The sequence below is a fragment of the Papaver somniferum genome, chromosome 9, assembly GCF_003573695.1.
Source record: "Papaver somniferum cultivar HN1 chromosome 9, ASM357369v1, whole genome shotgun sequence".
Taxonomy (NCBI): Eukaryota; Viridiplantae; Streptophyta; class Magnoliopsida; order Ranunculales; family Papaveraceae; genus Papaver; species Papaver somniferum.
In genome coordinates, this window is record NC_039366.1 from 190,807,535 (window position 1) to 190,813,938 (window position 6,404).

General features: G+C 34.6%; 1 long non-coding RNA gene across 1 annotated transcript; it reads right to left on the bottom strand.

Moving 5' to 3' along the window:
* Positions 1–706: 706 nt before the first annotated feature.
* Positions 707–2,001, bottom strand: LOC113308476. The gene is made up of 3 exons (XR_003339814.1): positions 1,494–2,001; positions 1,121–1,299; positions 707–1,016 (listed from the first exon to the last, which is right to left on the bottom strand). It is a non-coding gene; the product is annotated as an uncharacterized LOC113308476 (long non-coding RNA).
* Positions 2,002–6,404: the final 4,403 nt, after the last annotated feature.

The window sequence follows — 6,404 nt, forward strand, 5'->3', positions numbered from 1 at the left end:
ATTTATAACAAGTTATGTAGCCATTGTTGTGGTTGATTTTAGTGCGTACATAAAAAATTGATGCATCATGCATTATGCAACCATATTTATGGATGCATATCAGGTTATGCATCAACTTTTTTATTTCAGTGCTTACAAAAAAGTGGTTGCATAATGCTTTATGCATCCATTTTCACGATTGGATAACATGTTATGCAGATATTATTGTAAATGCATAACAAGTGATGCATTCTATATTTTATGTTGGTTTCAATACTAACAGAAAAACCGCTGCATAATGTGTTATGCAACCATTTTCTGGACTGCATAACAAATTATGCAACAACTTTTGTAGATGCATAACAGGTTATGCAACCATTTTCATAGCTGCATAACATATTATTCAACCATTACGACCAACACCAATATATCGGTAGCTTCCCAACCAACAACACCAACTCACCAGACTCATAAAATAAGAAGAATACAACAAAGTATTGTACACATGAGCATCTAAGGTATGAGAATGGATCACAACTACACAAATTTCACAAATAAAAAGGGAAGTCAGTGGATTCACCAATTCAAGTAGTTATAGAGTATGTTGTAACTCGTACTAGTACTTTCGAAAATAAAAGCTATATTATCATTAGAGAAAAACAGAACATACAAATAATAAATTAAGTACATAATATCAACAATGTGAACAATGTTCCAAAACCGGAAGGAACGTCTCTTTTTCCAACCTCTAATATCTTTAATTAGCCATAACGTGACAGTACTCAAACTACTATTTGGCAACGTCAATCAATTCTACCGTTACAGGAGACAATGAAATGATAGCCAACAAAAAATATGCTTCCCCAAATACAGTTCAAACCCCTAATCATTTTCATTTTCAAAATGACTGTATTAGTATCCAGTTTATGTGGTCATTAATTAAATTAAACAAGATAAGCAAAGTTTGTTTTTTTATCTTTACAGCTCAAGGTGAAGATTGCATATGCAATGATCCATCTGATTCCATATAATCCCACCTACAAATTCAAACACCACCACATTAAAATTCCAATTCAACTAATGTAGTGTCACAGTAGTATAGAAAGAAAAATCACCTCCATTGATCAAAATTAATCCATACCCTTGAAGTCTTCCGGCATGAATCCACCAATGTCCTGAATTGAACACTAAAACATCTGTCCCTTTTCAAGCTTCAGCATTACTGGAAATATCATCCAATTAAAGTATCCGCTTCCCTTGTCCTGCGTCAATATCAACTACATACGGAGCCTTATAGAATAACAATGTCACTCCATAATCCTAGAAAGCACAAAATTAAGTAATAATTAGCCTTCAAACATTCTCATAATAAACATTAGTTAAGTTAATAAACAAACTAGAACTAGTTACCAAGAACCCAAAAGTTAAAAGAGGATCTCTTCTTTTAACTTGTGTTTCAGTATAAGGAACATCAGCTAAAACCATACAAATTAAAGACTCCCACTAGTTCTTACCCAGAGAATCACCAACAAACATGAGTGTTTTGCCTCTCATCCTTGTAAAGAAACAAACACCCATCAAATCTAGGGAGCTCACAGTCATTAAGCTTCCATTGAAACCTTTGATACTCAGAATTAGGTCTACCTTCCCTTTGACAATTGAATTGAGCATCAACCATCGTAGACTAGTAATGAATCATCTTTAACCCAGCTACCAACAAACATGAGTGTTGTACCCTAACCAGCAGTAAACCCTAATTGCTTCATTAACGATGAAAACAAAAAATCAAAAAAGAAATGCTTACAAATTGAAACCTAAAATCGATGTCAATTTGATTTTTCCTAAAATCGAACAAGATGTTCCAGATTTGGATGAATATGAATCGATGATTTGATTATTTAGCTTGAAACATACAATTCTTTCCAGATATAAAAGAATATGAATCGATCCCGATGGTAACTCTTTTTTCTCTCTTTCAGTTGCTCTTAAACTAAAAGAAAAAAACACAGTTTAGCCTGAAGAAAAACGAAAACACAATTTCAGAAACTATGGGTGTCTGAAGAATTTTTAACGAGATAATGGGTGTCAGCGTGAAGTTTTCGGACGGTGGGTTTGACAGTGGAAAAAATCTGAAAAATGGGTCTGTCTGTAGTTTTCACGTTAGAAAAGTGTGCCTCCCCGTTCATAAGGCCAATTCCTATGGGTGCTAATCTAGCGGCTAGATTAGCACTCCATGTCAGCTAGGGCAACCTCATAATTTCTATGGGAGTGCTAATCTAACAGCTAAATTAGCAGTTCGTGTTAGCTGGGACCATTGCCCAGTGCTGTTTGGTTCAGCGCTTTAAATTTCAGCCGTCATATCAAAAAATAAATTCCCCAGCGCTGAACCATTCAGCGAAAAGGTGATTTTTGTAGCGCTGGACCATTCAACGCTACTATCTCGTTGCTAGTTCAACTGCGAGCAAATGCTAGGAGAGAGAACTAGTGTTAACAAATAGGCCACACTTTTCTTTTTTGAATTGCAACACTTAACTGCTAATTTAGCAGCTCAATCTAGCCCATAAGACTTAGCCTAAGCAGCCGCACTCGTAACTTTATCCCTGGACAAGCTATCTCTACGAGGATCACCTGTAAACGCAAGAACCATAAGTACATCTCTCGTGACTATGGGTTTGGTATCTAGGCTTTTCCATCTTGGCTGAAGTCAGTGTAAATATAAACTTTTATTTGAAGAGGCTTAGGAATTATTTGGCTAGCCATAACATCAATGCGAGTTGACAGTTTTCTATTTCGTATGATATGACTTGTTATTTATATGAGAATCAGTGCCTAACTTTTTATTAGTCTTCCAACCAGCTTCTTATAATTTTTAATCTAAAAATAATAAAAAAAAAAACCTTTGATTGACTTGTCATTCAAATATTATCTAAACTAATAGGGGCTACATAAATGTAAGTGGACCTGATATAAGGTTACCTTAATGTCATTGCTTAAATCTTAAATAAAAATTTCCCCATGTTTGTTTATCATTCATTTTATTCTCATTTTTCTAACCTACCGACCACTTTCTCTTTTTTCCTTTCTTGCATCATATTCAACGAAAAAACTTGTCGATAATTCTTCTATAATTATCGATTAATTGTTTTAAACAAGTTTAGTGTGTCAAACAAACTATTAGAAAACCTACTGGTGATCCTTAAATTGGAAAAAAAAATACAACATTACAAGCGAAAAAATAAATCAGTTCGTGAAGAACAAATCTCGAAAATTGAAGAAATGACGAAAATAAGAAACTAAGTGATGTTATAAACTCAATCAACTACTTTATTATGTTGTTTGAATGTCAAATTAGGTTTGAAAAATTGAAATTGTAGTTATATGGCAACCATGATATTCTTCATTTTTGCCTTAAGACATCATTCTTCGTTGAACGAGTATCGTCGACGAATTTTCATCTCTGAAAGTAACATTGACAGGGTCCTGAAACCTCAAAGCCTTGACGACTGATAATGCAATATGAACAGTCGCTAGGTTTTAAAAATCTAAAGCATGACGACTAATAACTGTTAGAAAACTTGTTTTCCAGAGTTAAATTTTGTTATTAGTTATCATGGTTTTAAAAAACTAACTTGACGATTAAGTAACGGTCGTCACTTCGTTGCATTTTTGTCCATGACGACCAATAATCGCATAAAACCAAAGTTCAACTTGTCTGGATAAAATTGTTCACTGAGATTGATTATTTCGATAATCATTATCTTGGTCTGATCTTCGGCCAAAGAAATTTATATTGATTTAATAGAAGATCATTCACTCTATTTGATTTCTCTTCTAAAGATTGATTTGAAAAATTGATAAGTGAGTTGGTTAATGAAAAAAATATAGTTATTTAATGTTTTGGATTACGATCCAAAGGAGTAAAAACAAGGTAATTTAAGTGGACCTAGAAAGTATGCCAGAAGGAGTAAAAACAAGGTAAAGTTACCTTTATGCTTTTGCGAAAATCTTAATTAAAAGTAGCCCCTGATTTTTATCAAAATAATCTCATTTTATTTTCATTCTCTAATCGAGCAACCACTCTCTCTTTATCTTTCCAACTCCATCCTATTCAAACGAAAAAGCTTATCGATTAACCTGTCCTAATCGTCGATTTAGCGTTTCAAATATGTTGAATCATGTCAAACAAACTATTAGAATGGGAGGGGCTCAAATTATAAAAACAATACATTTGCCGGTTTGAGAGGATTTTCACCTTATCTATATCCAATCTAATTCATTACGGGTATCAAATTTCTTGTCTGCATCCAATCCATTATCCAGCGAGTGCGCGGATAAAATGATTGGATGCGGATAATCCAATGGTTTTGTTTTATAATTAATTTAGAATTTATGATAAAGAAATATGTAGAGGCAACAAAAATGATTTCATCGATCCATAATTGTAAAACAAGAACATGTATGTCATTGTAGAGCGGAAAATTATTCAATACATGATCAAACATCACAACACCATGTTATTGTTTTGTTACAAGCACAAGATATCACCCTAACATGAATGCTTCGAGAAAGTTTCCCAGTGCAAAACACTGCCCATGGACATAACTAAGACGATTAATTTTTGTTTATTGTTCTCGAAGTCAAAACATACTTATATCCTAAGACTAAGACGCAAATATATCTAATGTCCAGAGGATTTTCAAGGCCACATCCGCGCCCAATCCGTAATCCATTAGATTTCAAAAATCTCATTCGCATCTAACCCATTAACAAAAGGTCTCGGCACCCACGTACAAAAATATGGTTGGTCTGCATCAAATCCACGGATTCCGGGCCAAATACTCACCTCTAATAGGCGTACGTGTTATATTCCCATTTTGATGCACTTAAATTTCTTTTGGGCCACATCCAGGAGGGAAAAGAGGCTCATGCAAAAAAAAAAAATTCATTGATTCGTAAGTTGGGTATATTTAAAATGGTCGGGGGTTACAAAAATTTAATGCGGATTTAGAGAGTATGCTAGGAGGAGTAAAAAACGATACAAAGTTACATTAATTTTTTTGCCCAAATCCTAATTAAAAGAAGATATTTCAAGTTTTAAGGATTTGAGAAGACATTTTATGGGTCGGGATAAGTTTTTTTTTCTTTTTTTTTTTCTTATGCAAAACAAAACTTTAGATTTATAGGCACTATCGTGCTTGATAAAGTTTAACAAGAATGAAGGGGGTTCTCTGATCCAGGTGCTAGAGAAACCTTCTTTGCGGGCATATTTTGCCAATTCATCCGCACACTTATTCCCTAGTATATTTGTGTGCACACACGACCAACTCTCAAAAGAAACTAAATAATAAGAAATGTCTTCAACAATGCCTCTATGCTCCCAAGGAACTTCTGCCTCTTCTCCCTGGATTGATTTCACTAGTGGTAGATAGTCTGTCTCAATGGTGATTTTACGATATTCCATCTGAATGGCCATCTTGATAGCTTCTAAGACTGCTAGGCATTCCAGTTGTTCGGATCCAGTCGCTTCATTGAAAGTTATGCTCCTTGAATCTAAATGCGTACCTGCAAAATTCCTAAATATTAGTCCATAGCCACCAGCAGAAGTGATATGGCAGAATGAAGCATCAATATTTGCTTTAACTACATCTATATCGGGAGGAATCCATTTATGAATTATTGCAGTCCTAACTGAGTTATTCATAGGTACTGAAGCTAAAGACATGTCATTGAGAAACTTTTTTATGCAGTTAAGAGTTTGTTGAGGAGGTGTAAAATTGTTGTTGAAAACCGCAAAGCATCTATCCTTCCACAAATGCCAGCAAATTACTGCCATTTTTGCTACCAGTTTTCTGTCAGGCTGATTAAACCAAGTTGTTATCCATTCTCTGGGACTGTCCCATGACTGATTAGAGATGAGATAGCCTGCACCAAACCAAACCGCCTTTGCATATGGACACTCTAGGAGTATATGCATGGTTGTTTTTGTGTTGACTTTACACCTACAACATCTAACAGTATCCTGCATGATTCTTCTGCTCATTCTCTCTTTTGAACAAACAATGCCTTTGGCACATTTCCATATAAAAAGTTTTATCCTCGTAATGACTTCAATATCCCAGGTTTTCTTCCAAAACTTGTTGCTGGTAGTAGCTGTATGAACTTCCCCGTTATGATACTTGTCATTATAGAGAGTATTGTATGCGGATTTTACCGTGAAATTACCTCCCTTTGTTTTTGTCCAGATTAGCTTATCCTCACTGTTTTGTGGAAATCTCATACTTAATATCTTAGCAGTTGTAGTCTGATCAAAGAGCTGAGTGATAATATCATTCTTCCATATTTCCCTTTCTTGGTCAATAAGCTCAGAAACAAATGTATAATCTTCATAGTTGATAGCAGTTGTTGAAGGCGAAGGAGGTTCTTCG